The sequence below is a fragment of the Akebia trifoliata genome, chromosome 16, assembly GCF_017979445.1.
Source record: "Akebia trifoliata isolate Shusen 1 chromosome 16, ASM1797944v1, whole genome shotgun sequence".
Lineage (NCBI taxonomy): Eukaryota > Viridiplantae > Streptophyta > Magnoliopsida > Ranunculales > Lardizabalaceae > Akebia > Akebia trifoliata.
The window spans coordinates 8,689,237-8,705,570 of record NC_141390.1 but is presented as its reverse complement, the minus strand read 5'-3'; the positions used below and the strand labels follow the sequence as shown (position 1 = coordinate 8,705,570).

General features: G+C 34.2%; 2 long non-coding RNA genes and 1 pseudogene across 5 annotated transcripts; 1 reads left to right on the top strand and 2 right to left on the bottom strand.

The window, feature by feature from the left end:
* The first annotated feature begins 398 nt into the window (after nucleotides 1-398).
* LOC147382517 (uncharacterized) lies at nucleotides 399-5,650 on the top strand. Of its 4 annotated transcripts, XR_015173568.1 has the most exons (7): nucleotides 400-620; nucleotides 737-934; nucleotides 2,305-2,355; nucleotides 4,215-4,301; nucleotides 4,386-4,479; nucleotides 5,314-5,367; nucleotides 5,445-5,650. It is a non-coding gene; the product is annotated as an uncharacterized LOC147382517 (long non-coding RNA). The 4 variants fall into 4 exon arrangements; XR_015173567.1 differs by having other exon boundaries at nucleotides 5,314-5,650; XR_015173566.1 differs by lacking the exons at nucleotides 4,215-4,301; nucleotides 4,386-4,479 and having other exon boundaries at nucleotides 399-620.
* Nucleotides 5,651-6,044: 394 nt separating this feature from the next.
* On the bottom strand, nucleotides 6,045-7,934 carry LOC147382516 (uncharacterized). The gene is made up of 2 exons (XR_015173570.1): nucleotides 7,197-7,934; nucleotides 6,045-6,229 (listed from the first exon to the last, which is right to left on the bottom strand). It is a non-coding gene; the product is annotated as an uncharacterized LOC147382516 (long non-coding RNA).
* Nucleotides 7,935-14,213: 6,279 nt separating this feature from the next.
* Nucleotides 14,214-14,531, bottom strand: LOC147382515 (putative lipid-transfer protein DIR1 pseudogene; annotated as a pseudogene).
* Nucleotides 14,532-16,334: the final 1,803 nt, after the last annotated feature.

Here is a 16,334-nt window from a genome sequence, read left to right as displayed (position 1 = left end):
AGTTTTTCCCATTATTTCCATTTTCCCCAATCATTTTCCTAGGGAATTTAAAATTCATAGATTTTTATTGGAAAATCTTTTTCCACCCTAAGTTATTTTCCACCTCTTAATGTTATGCTCCTGCGAGGCTCTTCATCAAACTGACCAGTGAGATGCCTGGGGTTTCCCAAGAAAATTTATCCCAATAAAAAATTATCATTATAAAACTATGGTAATTTAAATTTTAAAGGATGTCCATATAATTTGCTTAACTCATGAGTAGAGTCTTAACTCCAACTTAGTAAAATTTTAAGTTGATTGAGTCAAGTTTCACTACATGAAAAACCCAAATTTTAAACAATTTTTTTTTGTTGGGCCTGGCCTGACGAATTTTATAACTTAAAATTCCACGGCTTTCGACCACATTTTTCAATCCCATGATCTCTCTCTCTCTCTCTCACAGTCTCGCTCTCAGTCTCTCCCTCAATCTCCTTCTCTCTCGATTGACATCTCTCTCTCTCTCTCTCTCTCTCTCTCTTTCTCTCTCTCGATCTGTCTTCCTCGATAGATCTCATCTCCCACTCTATTTGATCGATCAATCTCGATCAGATCCTCGTTTTTGACTAATAAGTCATCAAGAGGTATGTTTTTGATTGATAAGTCCAATTCTGTTCATCTAGGGAAAGATCACAGAGATGCATTTGAGGTATGTTCAATTTTTTAAAGTTTTGATGAAATTGATTTGTGATTGATGCAGTTTTTAGTAATTAGAGTTTGAGATTTGATTCAAAACGATGTTGACGAAATTTGAAACAAAGAGTAATCGGTTGAAGGGCTTGAGTTTACATAGTAAGAGGCCATGGATCCTTGCGAGTCTTCACAATGGTTGATAAGCATGATGGACCAGTTCGTGGCGTTCATTTTCACGAATCTCAGCCTTTGTTCATCTCCGAAGGTAATTTTGATTCTAATTTTATATTTCATTTTGTAATTCATCAGTTTCAATTTCTCATTACGGTTAACTGTTACCATATAAATTGACATCATCTTTGTTTCTATGTATAAAATATTGGAGTAGTATAATTCTATAGATCAGTTTTTGAATTTTCTTCCTGATAGAATTTGTTTTAAAATTGGTGATTTTTTATGTAATTACTCAATTTCAATTGTTCGTCAAGATTATCCCTTAGAATATTCCATTGAGATCATCTTTCATTTCTATCGATAAAAAAATTAGATTAGCTTCATTTCTGTAGATCAATTTTGAATTTTTGTTTGATAGAATTCATTTTATCGATGGTGAATTTGAATATAATTCCTTAATTTCAATTGTTCGTTACGGTTAACTGTTACAATGCTAACTGAGATTATCTTCAACTTTTATCTATTAAAAATTAAATTAACTTCATTCGGCAAATCAGATTTGAATTTTTTTCTTATAGAATTTGTTTTATCATTGGTGATTTTGTACGTAATTTTTAATCTATAAAAATTAAAAGCACATAATATAGTCTTAAAAATATATTAGGATCATTGCTGATCTGATAATCACATTTTCTAGTTAAGCTCAACAAAACAATGACATCATGCTGATCTTACCATCAAATTTTAGTGGACCCACCCTGCTTCTTTTGGTTTGAATCAAACCTCATAGTTTAAGGTTTTGAAAGAAATCAGGAATTCCTTGATCCTAGTGGAATATAACCAAGTCTTTTTAGCTTATAAAAGCCTATTAATTATGACTTCTGAATTATCTGACGAGGACATGATTTCTCCTATAGATTTGAATGCTGATCAGCACTTTCTCTCTTCTATAGAAATTATGATGCACTTTACAATTGGGCTTTGGTTCTTTAGGTTTGATTTGAATGGCTTGTTTTATTATTTGGAAGAACTTTTTTTTTAATGATTAACAAGTTTTTATATCATGAGCTGGCATAGTTAAGTAGAGGGTGAAAAATCATTTGCTCTACTACTCACAAGGCACAAATGGCCATGCTTTGTACATCTCTTTGCACCTAAAGTTTCATCTGCATGGTTTTGATATTTTTCTTCAATCCACTTAATTATGTGCATCATTTTATATTTCTGATTTACCTTATGACAGACCTTACTGTTATGGATATAGCTTTAGTTTGGCATTGACTTTAGAGCTGCACTGTTTGATGTTATTTTTCTCATTGACATGGGATGTCGTCAAATCTATTTAAAGAATTTCAAATGGAGCTCTTTTTTAAAATTGTACATAAATAATAAAGTTAGTTTATATCATAAGAACAATGGAAATCTAAAGTGTTCCTTTTTTTATTTTTTGTTATTTTTCAGGCAACAAAGAACTATGCAAAAGCTGTCCAATTGAATTGGAACAGTCCCCAGGTATTTCTTAAGAAGTTATTATATTATTTTTTTATGCTTATATGCAGCGTTGCATTCTTTTCTTGCCATGTTCTCTTACTATATGACTCTGCAACTCCTTAAGAAATTATGCATCCTATCTGCATTTTGCAAGGAGTTACACCTAATATCACTAATAAATATATTAACTTTTGAAGTATGCATCCTGTCTGCATTTTTGGACCATAAAAATAATATGGTGGATGGTCTATATTAATACAAAGATTGGGTAGTTATGAAACACATATTGGATAGTTGAAACACCTGGCTTAAATTTCATCCTTGAAGAGTACATTTCTCATTCACCAAATTCAGTTCATAGCTCTTCTTCTTTCCTCTTGTCCTAACAATTCATTTTTTTTTTTTTTTCGGCCTTATAGTTTTTTGTTCCTTTTTGGCTAGGGATACTTTAAAAATGCAAGGCTATGTTATATGCTGTAAATCTTCCTAAAGATAATCTTAGAGGTACTATAAAGGCTATGTATTATTCTATAAAGTTATTCAGTATACATATCCACACAAAGAAAATGTTATCTTAGTGTGGCAGAATTTTTAGTGTTAAGACAGGAAGGGGTTGCATTTTTCTTGTGAAATACATTACTTTTTCTCCCATGAAATTTCCAGTAGAAGATTAGTGATGGTAACAGACTAAGAGTAGTTCCCCTGCTGTGAAATTCGGGTACCATATCTCTGCTTGGTGGCATCAACACTTAGGCAGTCCTAAAAAAATAAATGCTCCAATCCAATTGAAAAGTCCAGGAATGGAAAATGCATATTATATATACAAGTATAGAGATCAATTTAATTTTGTAAAGTGAGCCGATGAGCTTCCAAATGAATTGCTGAAATTCTTAAGAAGGAACTTTTGTCAGTATGACCAAGGTTTAAAATATCGTATTGATTGAACGTTTCGGTTAATGAAAAAATTGAGACGATATCAGCTGATACATTTGATAAAACCAATACGTTCTGATACATATATGATAAATTCCCAAAACATTTGAATGTTTTGGGGTCAAGGTTTTGTATCGATCTTTGTTCATTTAATGTTGAAAATATCCACCCAACAGACATTGCAACTTTTCTCGATCAACAGGTACGACAATAGAACCTAGTGATTCCACATCTGATATTAATAAAACTGTGTTCAGAATCAAATTACTATCGTGGTTCTCTCTGTATTTAATTTTCAGATATTTCTGGCCACTAGTGCATAAGTATTTCTTTTGGACTCTGTACGGAAGAGAAAGCTTAGACAACCAAGATTTTTTTTGCAATGGAGGGACCAAAAGACAAATTCTACTAACTCGGAATTGTCAAAGGAATATTTTTAACGAAAAAAGAAATTAGGTCTATATGGTGCCATAGAGATTGATTGTTCACCCCAATGGTTAGAAAATTTGTTCTCAACCTCATAGCTTTACATACTTTTTGAAGCCTTCAAAATTCAAAACATGTTTGTTTACTATTGGGGTATTCCTAAATTTCCTTGAATGGTCGCATTTGTGGTTATCTTTATTATTCTTACCACTCATGTATTCTAATAGTCTCATCTTTGTTACTTTCATTGAAGTCGAGTTTGTGGTGCTCTAGTACTTTTTATCAATGTTTGACACTAATAAATGTGTCCCCGTCTATGTTACATACTCCAATATGTTCTATATAAAAAATGGAATGTAACATCTTAGGACAGGTACGCTCACTTCTATGTCCATGTACGAGATGGTTTCACATGTTTTTTTTTCAAAACTTGGTTGAGTGACGTTATCTTGGGTATATGTTTACATTATTAAAGAGATGCTGATCCACTTTCTATTTATCCCTTTTGGTTCCTTTTACAGCTCCAAAAGATTAATGATGAGCAAAAAATCAGAAGTTGTAAAATAGAATGCGTTCTTCAAGTTACAGAGATATGCTAGTGATTTAAGGTCTAATGGAGCTATTAGGTTGCAATATGTTAGATGATGGTGCTAAGTGTGTTAATAACTTTTTATTTATTTATTCTCTTTTAGGAAGAGATGGTGAAGGCAAAATTAAAAGTCACTTCAAAGATTACAGAGTTGACCAAGCTAAAGACATGAGATGACACTGCTTTAGTTTGCAAAGGTGGTTTTCTTTTGATTACAATATTGCAGTGTGGATTATTTTGATGGTTCTAATTTGTTATCTATAGAATTTATAATTCCTTTTTTCCCATAGAAAGTGAAAAAACACATGATTGGACAGATTCTAGGGGAAGCATTTGTTATGGATAAGACTAATCAGTTTATCATTGTTTATTTTTCAAGTCTTGTGATAGTTTATCTATTAGAAATATTAGTCAATAACACTCAGCTAAAGTTCCTTGAATTTTAAAGCATATTTAAGTTTGTTTCTATTAGTTCTTTAGTACTTCATCATTGTTGTTGCTGTTTGAGCGCATATGACCATATTTTAAATTTTGAAGACAACTCCGAATCCTAGTTTTACCTTTTCCGGGCAATATTTTTTTGTATGAAATAATGTTTATTGGCTCTTCTGCATGAGTGCACTTCCTTAGATTGCAACTTGCTTCCAGATCTGTATGTTGCTAGGGAAAGTTTAGGTCAGAGTAACAAGTTCTGAGCCAGTTTAAGTGCTAGAGAAAATAGTGTTACCAATTATTCTGTTTTTTGTTAAATATTATGTGTGGAGTGCCTTGTGATTACAAGTACTCTATTGCTGCAGTGTCTAAAGAGAACTTGTTGGTTGATCGTTCATTTCATGTCTAGTGGTTTGTTGCCCTATAATGTGCTCTTATGTTTGCAACTGCTTACATTTTAGAATTGTGATTTGTATTTTCAGATAATGTTTACATGTGCTCATTTAGCCTATAATGTGTGTACTTTTTCTCTATGCATTCAGTGTAATTTATACACTAAGTGACATTTCTCATAATAAGTATTTGTTACCTTTAATTAGGTCCATGGAGCATCGCTTCCACCTTGATTTGCTACGCATTTAGTTCATTGTCAGGTGAAATATCTTTGCCCTAGATGGCACAACTATGTCTATTTTTCTATTTGAATTTGAGCCGATTGGTGTGTTGATAGGGGTCTTTCAAGAGAAAGCAATAATGGTAGACTACTTGATGAAAAGCTGGAAGAAAGCAATTGTATTTTAGTTATTGGAATTGATATTTTTGAGGTTTTAGCCTTGTACTTGGGATCTTGATTGTAAGTGCTCAATTGCTTCTATTAGAGCTTGTTTAATAATGAAATTTCAATATATAATATGAATTTTGAGTTGTTTAATTTAATTTGGAGTTTGTTTTATGATTTTTCTTTTGTTTTTTATTTTTCTGATTTTTTTTATTATTTCGTTTATTGTGATTGGTGAATTAGAGGATCGTGCTATTGTTTGTTAAACCTCCAAATTCGATGGCCATACTCTATGAATTTTTGTTTGTTTTTTTTAAGCTCATTCTCCAATAATTTGATAGTCCAGGGCCGTCACAAAAAAAATTCTACAAGAAAATATTTGACGGACATATTTGATGAGATGGTCTGTCAAATTTCTCAAAATTTGACGGGCTAAGACCGTTAAATATGGGCTTTTTCCAAATAGTGTTTCCTATTAGACTTGTCGAATTTTAATTAGTTTTAAGGTGGTTGAGATTAATCAGTCCTGTTGTTTTGATTCGGGCCCAAGGAGGTTTATAATATACCTTTAATAATAAAAAAAAGCCATGAGAAACTTGGATACATAAAGAGTCATATACTTTTCATTACATATTATTGGTAAATTAAATCACAGAAGGTGAGAAACAAGTGCTGGTGAAGGTAACACATAAGCATCTGCTAAAGCGTTTTCCAACTATTGATGAAGAAGGTCCATCCTGCAAATACAATAACACCAACAATAGTTATTATTATTCCTCCAACCGGTTGGTGGCGTAGTTTCAAAATTTGACTTGACTCGATTCGGATAGACTTGAGTCAGCTCCAAATCTCATGAGTTGACTCAAGTGAGTCAAATAAATATAGAGAAATTTTCATAAACGTGTGCAAGATATGGCAAAATTCTGGTTCGGTACACTGCTCATTTTAATTCTCAAAACATGTTTTCCAACGGGTTAGTCATTTTCATAATTAGCGATCTCGCTGATAAATTACCAGCAAGATTTCAGGTAATTTTAAAGTGATTTTATAATCAATGATCTCGATGATAAATTACCAGCGAGATCGCAAGTAAGGTTGAAGTCAAATTCCCTTGATATTTTTAACAACCAGTTATCTGGTAATTTATCAGCGAAATAGCTGATTATAAAAGAAAAGTGACAAACTCGCTTGGAAAACACGTTTTGGGAAATAAAATAAACAGGATACCAAATCAAAATTTTGTTATATTCAAAGCAGGAAATTGTAATTTACCCAATAAAGTGAGGATCTCACTAAAAAACATGGTTTGGGATTTAAAATTCCAATGTACTGGAATGGGAATTTTCCCATACTCAGCACACAAAACAATAATTTGCCCTAATATTTGAAAGAGGCAGGACCCAAAAGGGTGTCCCATTCCTGTAACAAACCTACATGGCACGTTTTTGTCGGAGTTCACAACACCTAGGGTTCTTAACCAAAACCAAGCTGTACAAGCAGCCCAATGTGTTTGAACCCCAATAAAAATGTGCCACCTGGAAATCGTACATTGTTACTGAATGGGACACCTTTTTGGATGGCGACTCATATTTTAATTCGACTTGTCCAGATCAATTCACGAGTTTTCAACTTGACTCGGTGGACATCTGAGTTAAATCAAGTGTTAGTAAAAACATAAGTTGGTTTAGTGGTATGAGGACTTACATATATAGGCCACACATACAGCAAATTAAGCTAATTAACTTAGCAATTGGTTGGCTGAGGGAGATTACACTTTTTAGGGAGTTGCATGGCAAGATTGAAATCGATACCAAGGGTGGTCAAAAGCGTGGAGTTCTTATAAGAGCAAAGACAGTGCATGTCAGCGTGAGAGAGAGCAGAGCAACAGAGTTGGGATGGAGGAGGGACTGGATTTGAACCTTTAGTTACAGATGGCTTACATGCCATTAAACCTGAACTACTCATGTTGCATATCTGTGCCTCGGACCACGACGACCCCATTATTAGGAGTGCACAGAGAACCAAGGCTACAACATGTGTGAGCTTTCGCAAAATCTCCATCTCTGTCTCTCTCTCTCACTAGCTGGTGCTCTTGTTGTTGTTGTTGTTTGGTAGCCTTGATTTAGACTTTATATATAGAAAGGAACAGTTAGGCATGCATGAGACACAAGATTGGGAGTCCGTGATCGAGGACACTTTCAAGACACTATGGTATCACGGGAGTGAACTATTGGTTGATTTTCTAGTGTACAACGATGTTGGACACTCAGTGTCGAGCAAATGATGATGATATTGGATGATGCCAGCTAGCATATTATTGGGAGACTGATTTTTTTTTTTTCTCACAGAACCATAGCCGTTTAACATGTGGCTGAAAAGACAAAACACAACATAATGAAAAAAAAAAAAACAAATTTCCTGATTTCATCATCTTGTGATATCTGATGCCACAGAGTTGTACTGGACGAAATTCTATGAACTTTTGAAAAAAAAGTGAATTTTTACTATTGAATTTTAATTTTAAATTTATGTGTTTGATAGCCGTTCATTTTCAATACCTTGGATTAAGTTAAGGAAAAAAAAAGTTAAATTTTTTTAATCTGAAAATTTTCATGAAATCTAGAAGGCTTTGGTGTTAAATTGTCAATGTGGTAATCCATGTGGACTCAATGACCCTTTCTCAAGGGTAACTTAGTAACAAACACCCCTTCTTAAATTGGTGATATTAAAAGTTCAAATTACTCCCCTCCTGCATAGTGCAAGATTAGTTTTACCACCCTTGATCCAAAGTTAATGTAATTTTTTTTATATGAATTATCGATGAAATTTTGATTTTATTTATTTATTTTGATTTAATAATTTAAGTTTTGAAAATAAAAATCACTGCTAATTCATTAACATGGTGAATGAAAAATGGAAATGATGTACTAATAATTTTGAAGATTTAGATAAAACTTCCTATCTTCCAATCAATTTCTATCATTTATAAGAATGAATGTCGACAAATGGAGAGTGAGATACTCAAAATTTGGATATTTAATTATAATGTTTGATCCAAATATCCGTTTCATCATTATAATTATTGCATTTTGAATATTTCAAGAAGATTTATCTAGTGTAGGTGTACATCGGAAAAAAAAATCGGTCATCAAGATCAAAGTTTGAATAATCAAGGTCACTAATTCGAATTGTTGAGATTGATGTTTCCAATGGTTATAAATTTCAAAGCATCTGACTTTTTTTATTTTATTTTTTTTGCATTGGGCCACCACAGAGTTTGTGAGTAAATTAGAAAAGATTAACCAGATGGAGCATGATGGGAAAAAAATGGAGTTGAATAACTACCCAATTCCCTGAAGTGTAGGATCTTTGTTTCATATAAATGTTACATTGCTCTTATCTTAAAAAGGGTGCATAGTAATACTATTGAACATTGAACAATGGGCCTTAAGTGGGAAACCATATTGAGCAAAAATTAGCATTATTGAATGATCTAAACATATCCTCCTCTGTGACCTTTTTTTTTTTTTTTCTATCTATCACTTGACTTTTGGCTGTCTGAAATTATTGAAATTGCTTAGACAACTAGGATTATCTGAATTTTAAGTAAAAAACTTTTGGAAAATCTCTCCAACACTATTTAAATAGGAATGTTACAACTGTTGTATTCCTAATAGGGAGAAGAATATCTATAGAATCAAGAGATTTTCTAACTACAATTTGAATTAATTTGAACGAGTCAATGCAGTTGAGCTTCTCCTTTAATTACTCAAGTAAGATATTGTTGTGCTGTGTTAGGATCAGTCTGTGGCAGCTTGGATGAGCACAAATGTGTACTGCTGCTTACGACACCTCTTGTGTTGGGATTGGACATGTAGCAGCTTTGATAATCACCATTTATACAGCTAATATTGTTGACACCTTTTGATCTGCATACTTATATACTTCCCCTCAAACTGGGATGTGGTGCAGACCAAAGGCTTAATTTGATGCGTAAATCTTCAAGGGAACCTCGTGGAAATGAAAATTCCTTAGTGAGAATGTCAGCAAAGAACTTAGTGCCACTTTTAACCTTATAAAATGATAGTCAATCTCTCTGAGTTTTTTCTTGGCATGAAATACAGGGTCGACAGTCAAGTGTAGGGCTGATGTGTTGTCACACACACACACACACACAAAAAAATGTAGGCGGCTGGGCTAAATGAAGACCAATATCATGAAAAATAAAAAGAGATCCATGTGAGCTCTGCGGTAGTGGATGCAAGGACACGATATTTGGCCTCTATGTTTGAATGAGCTACCATGTGTTGCTTCTTGGCACTCCATAAGATGCAATTACCTCCCAGATACATACAAAAACCCATGGTTGATCAACGAGTGATAGGATACCTTGCCCAATTAGCATAAAAAAAAAGCCATAGATAACTAATAGTTATGAAATAACAATCGAACACCATAGTTGATCCTTTTGTGAATATAACGAATTATTTGCTTGACAAACTGGAAATGGAAATTGGTGGGATTTTGCATAAATTGGCAAACATAATTTGTGTTGAAGGATATGTCCAGATGTGTTAAAGTTAATTATTGCAATCCACCAACAATACTTCTATAGAATTGAGGATCATGAAATAGATCATCATTACTAATAGCTAAGTGATGATCAAATTTTGGTTACCGTTGGTGTGGAGATACTTTGGCAATCTTACATTTGTGCTCACTCTAGAAGGTTATAGGCATACTTAGCTTGATTCAATAATAATCCACCAGAAAATTTATGAACTTGCACATCCAAGAAGTAATGCAAATAGTCAAGATCTTTTACGGAAAACTCTTGATGGAGACGAGTCACAATTCAGAGAAAAAAATCGGATTATCACCTGTTAAGATGATATCATCGACATATAATTATAGAAGAGTTGTTCCACAACTATGATGGTAGATAAATAACCATGGATCGGCTAAACTGTAAAAGAATCCCATGCTAAGTAAGAAGGTGATAAAACGATCAAGCCAAGCATGTGGGGCTTGATGAAGCCCATATAAGGCCCGCTTGAGACTACAAACATGATCCGGTCCATTGGGGTCTTTGAACCCAAGAGGTTGTTCCATGAAGAATGGTTCGTTAAGATGCCCATTTCGAAAAGCATTTTCAACGTCCAGTTGATGAATATCCCAATCGTGGGTTGCGTTATGGCTACAATAAGTATTGTGCATATTGTTGCATGTTTGATGATGGAAGAAGAAATGTCAAAAAAATCAACTCTTGGAACTTGATTGAACCTTTTTGCAACCAATCATGCCTTGAGATACCCAAGTGATCCATTTGAGTGATGTTTGGTTTTAAAGACCCATTTGCTTCATAGTAGGGTTACGTGGACTTAACTCTCATGTGCCATTTTGTGAAGGGCCTGAATCTCTTCTTGTATAGCAGATGGGCAACCAGGATGTTTTAAAGCATACGTGACTGATTTTGGTTTAGAAGGCATCTCAATTAACACGAAGAAGTATTTCAGATTAGGCTTGAAAACTCCAATTTCATGCATGTTACCATAGAATGAGATGGTGGTGCTTATGTGGGAATGGTGGTGGATAGATCAACAAGTGGTAAAGCTAGGGAGTGCTTGCGAAGTCTTTCTTATTATTGTTGGATATGGGACTACTTGTAAATTATCCATACACATAATTGGAGATGATGGACCATCATCAGTGGGGGAGGAGCATTGTGAAGCATTAATTATGCATTTGAGTGGGACAGTTTTACTAGATCCCATTAATAAAGATGAATATTGTAGATGCCAAAACTTGCACTACCTTGTGATATTTGCTGACAAAGAAATTCTGGCCTTCATGTGCTCCTAGGTGTGCCTGCAACAACATCGTCCCGACACCCAAGTCAAGATTTTTAGTACAAGAATTAGTGTAGCATTTTCAGAGAAAATTGCATACCTTCTAATGAATTGCACCTATATATTTATAAAGATTTCCCCTTAGATTTTCTCAGATTCTTTCTTGATTTCCATTTGAATGATTCCATCTTTTTAAGGACTTCTGTTGATTTCAGCAAATATGGTTAAACCTCCTGATTCTAAGGGATTTGATGCCTCTAAGCTTTCATCCTTGACCCTTAGAACTCAGTTGAACGAAACGATCGACCTTTCTTCCTCCTTTGCTGATTCAAACACTCGACGAGGTCGTCTCTTGACTATCACATGTCACTTTCTCGAAAAATGTCTTCTACAATACCCCTTCTCAGTGATTCGAATCTTGATTCGAGGCTTCGAGACAACTTAATAAATTAATGATATGTGGCAGCTTCCTATTGGACTGTTGCTAGTCAGTTTCCTGTCAACCTTCCACCCATGGCATTAAATTCGAACTCCAACCATTCAAATTATCGTGGCGGCGCTTTAAATGGCTTTCTCATGCAGCGCGAAGCTGATTGTTTCATCTTGATAATCATGTTACGGAGTATTTATGTGTTGTGCACACGTGTCATCCCTTGCGTGGTTAATAGTGCACGCGTGTTAGTACCATTTCAATCGTTTTCCACGCATATTAAATGCGTCGATAGTTTATTATTATTTCGTTCTTCGAGTCTATCATGGCCATTCATTTGTTACGTATCTAGATGCTTTTGAGGTCTATAAATACCCCTTTCCCTTCACTTTTTCTTTTTTATTTTTTCTTTCTACTCTTCTTCCTCTCCAACTCTCTATTGCGAGATTTTATTGTCTGCCACCATACTCATCTTTCCTTGACTTCAGCAAGCTCCACCTAGTGCAATTCTATTTCTACCAAGAGGTTAGAAAATAATATTCCCTCTCCTCAAATCTTCTTTAAACCTCTCCATTTTCTTTCTTATTCTTCCATGGCCAGGGGGAAGACTTATTCTCCCGTGTGCCCTTCTCTATCTAAGATTAGACATACTTATGTTATCCTTAATGATATGGGCACTTCTTTATCAGATGAGCCCTCATCCTCTCAAAGCCTCCCCCCATAGCACCACTGTGGTGTACTGGGGGCAGTTTAAGGCTGTCATCCGAGTCCATCTCAGTAGGTTAACTTGAGAAGTCTTTAACTTTTATAGGAGGGCTCTTAGGCAAATGAGCGATAATTTTTACCATCTTATCTATGCTATCAAGCAGATGAATGCGCCGTTGGAAGAACATCTGCAACTCAGGCTTCTTGATTAAGAGGCCGGTTCTCTTTGAGGATGTGCCCTAAAAAACAAAGGTATTTCTACTTAACTAGGAGGAGAAGAAAACCATCCTTATTCAAGTTTCTAGACTCAGACAAGGATTAGTTCTTGTTCTCGATCAAATTGATCGGTCGGTGGGAGAGCATACTTGGGGACGAATTTCCCCCACTCACCTTCAACTCGTTTATATTCTGAGAAAATATTATAGATAATTTGCTTAATTCATGAGTAGAGTCTTAACTCGGACTTGGTAAAATTTTAAGTTGATTCAGTCAAGTTTCCTAATAGACTTGTCGAATTTTAATGAGTTTAAAGGTGATGAGATGAGTCAGCCCTGTTGTATTGATTTGGCCCATGGAGGTTATAATATAACTTTAAAACAAAAAGCCATGAGAAAATTGGATAGATAAAGAGTCATATACTTTTCATTACATATTACTGGTAAATTAAATCACACAAGGTGAGAAACAACTGCTGGTGAAAGGTAACACAAACATCCGCTAAAGCTTTTCCCAACTATTGATGAAGAAGTTCCATCCTGCTAATACAATAACACCAACAATAGTTATTATTATTCCTCCAACCCAGTTGGTGGCATAGTTTCAAAACTTGACTTGACTCGATTCGAATTGACTTGAGTCAGCTCCGAATCTCATGAGTTGACTCAAGTGAGTCAAATAAATATAGAGAAATTTTCATAAACGTGTGCAAGATATGGCAAAATTCTGGTTCGGTACACTGCTCATTTTAATTCCCAAAACACGATTTCCAATGGGTTAGTCACTTTCATAATTAGCGCTGATAAATTACCAACGAGATTTCAGGTAATTTTAAAGCGAATTCTATAATTAGCGATCTCGATGATAAATTACCTGCGAGATCTCAAGTAATGTTAAAGTCAAATACCCTTGATATTTTTAAAGATCATTTATCTGGTATTTTATCAGTGAAATCATTGATTATAAAAGAAAAGTGATGAACTCGCTAGAAAACATGTTTTGGGAAATAAAATGCACAGTGTACCGAATCGAAATTTTGTCATATTCAAAGTAAGAAATTGTAATTTACCCAATACAGTGACAATCTCACCATTAAAACATGGTTTGGGAATTAAAATTCCATGGCACACAACAATAATTTTCCCTAATATTTGAAAGAGTTAGGAATCAAGGGTGTCCCATTCCTATAATAAGGGGCAGTATCTACATGGCACACATTATTGTTGGAGTTCAAAACACCTAGGGTTCTTAACCAAAACCAAGCTGTACAAGCAGCCCAATGTGTTTGAACCCCAATAAAAATGTGCCCCCTAGACATCGTACATTGTTATAGAATGGGACACCTTTTTGGATCGAGACTCATATTTTAATTCGACTTCTCCAGATCAATTCACGAGTTTTCAACTTGACTCGATCGGTGAACATCTGAGTTAAATCAAGTGTTAATAAAAACATAAGTTGGTTTAGTGTATGAGAACTTACATATATAGGCCACACATACAGCAAATTAAGCTAATTAACTTAGCAATTGGTTGGCTGAGGGAGGTTACACTTTTTAGGGAGTTGCATGGCAAGATTGAAATCGATACCAAGGGTGGTCAAAAGCGTGGAGTTCTTATAAGAGCAAAGACAGTGCATGTCAGCGTGAGAGAGAGCAGAGCAACAGAGTTGGGATGGAGGAGGGACTGGATTTGAACCTTTAGTTACAGATGGCTTACATGCCATTAAACCTGCACTACTCATGTTGCATATCTGTGCCTCGGACCACGACGACCCCATTATTAGGAGTGCACAGAGAACCAAGGCTACAACATGTGTGAGCTTTCGCGAAATCTCCATCTCTGTCTCTGTCTCTCTCTCTCTCTCTCTCTCTCTCTCTCACTAGCTGGTGCTCTTATTGTTGGTATTTGGTAGCCATGATTCAGACTTTATATAATAGAAAGGAACGGTTAGGTATGCATGGGACACAAGATTGCGATTCCGTGATCAAGTGCGCTTTCGAGACACTATGGTGTCATGGGGGTGAGCTAGTGATTGATTTTATAGTGTACAACGATGTTGGACACTCCAACAAATAATGATTGATATAGGATGATGCCAGCTAGCATATTATTGGGAGTAATTTTTTTTTTCTCACAAAACCACAGCCATTTACGTGTGGCTGAAAAGACAAAACACAACATAATTAAAAAAAGAAATTTCCTGATTTCATCATCTTGTGGTATTCAAAAATATGACTTGATGCCACAGGATTGTAAAGGACGAAATTCTTCTGAGCTTTAAAAAAAAATTATTTTTCACTATTGAATTTTAATTTTAAATTTAGATACTTACTAGTCGTCCATTTTCAATACCATGGATCAAGTTCGGAAGTGAAAAAGAAAAAAAAAATTGAATTTTTTAAACTTATTTTTTCATGAAATCTAGAAGACTTTGGTGTTAGATTGTCGTTGTGGCAATCCATGTGGGTTCAATGACCCTTTTTCAAGGGTAACTTAGTAAAAACACCCCCTCTTAAATTGGTGATATTAGGTTTAAATTAGTCCCCTCCTACAAAGTGCAAGATTAGGTTTACTACCCTTGATTATTAGTGAAATTTTTGGTTGATTATTGGTGAAATTTTTGGTGAAATTAGTCAATGTTTCTTTTTTTTTTTTTAATGAATTATTGGTGAAATTTTGATTTTGATTTTTGATTTTTGATTTTATTTTGATTTAATAATTTAAGTTTTAAAAGGAATTTTGAAAAAAAAAAAAAAACTTCACTGTTAATTCATTAATATGGTGAATGAAAAGCAGAAATGATATGCTAATAAATTTGAAGATTTAGATAAAACTTCCAATCTATTTCTATTATTTGTAAGAATGAATGTTGATAAATGGAGAGTAAGATGCTCAAAATTTGGATATTTAATTATAATGCATTTTGAATATTTCAAGAAGATCTATCTAGTGTAGATGTATGTCGGAAAAAAAAAAAAACAGTCATCGAGATCAATGTTTGAATAATCAAGGTCTGTAATTCAAATTGTTGAGATTGATATTTCCTAATGGTTGTAAATTTCAAAGCATCTGACTTTTTTTTATTATTTTATTGCATTAGGCCACCACTGGAACATGATGGGAAAAAAAATGGAGTTAAATAACTACTCAATTCCCTGAAGTGTAGGATCTTTTTTTCATATAAATGTTACATTGCTCTTATCTTAAAAAGGGTGCATAGTAATACCATTGAACAATGGGCCTTAAGTGGGAAACCATATTGAGCAAATTTCGGCATGATTGACTGATCTAAACATATCCTCCTCTGTCAACTTTTTTTTTTTTCTATCACTTGACTTTTGGCTGTCTGAAATTATTTAAGTTGCTTAGACAATTAGGATTATCTGAATTTTAAAGTAAAAAACTTTTGGTAAATCTCTCCAACACTATTTAAATAGGAATGTTACAACTGTTGTATTCCTATAGAATCAAGAGATTTTCTAACTAAAATTTGAATGAGTCAATGCAGTTGAGCTTCTCCTTTAATTACTCAAGTAATATATTGTTGTGTTGTGTTAGGATAGTCTGTGTCATCTTGGATGAGCACAAATGTGTACTGCTGCTTATGACACCTCTTGTGTTGGGATTGGACATGTAGCAG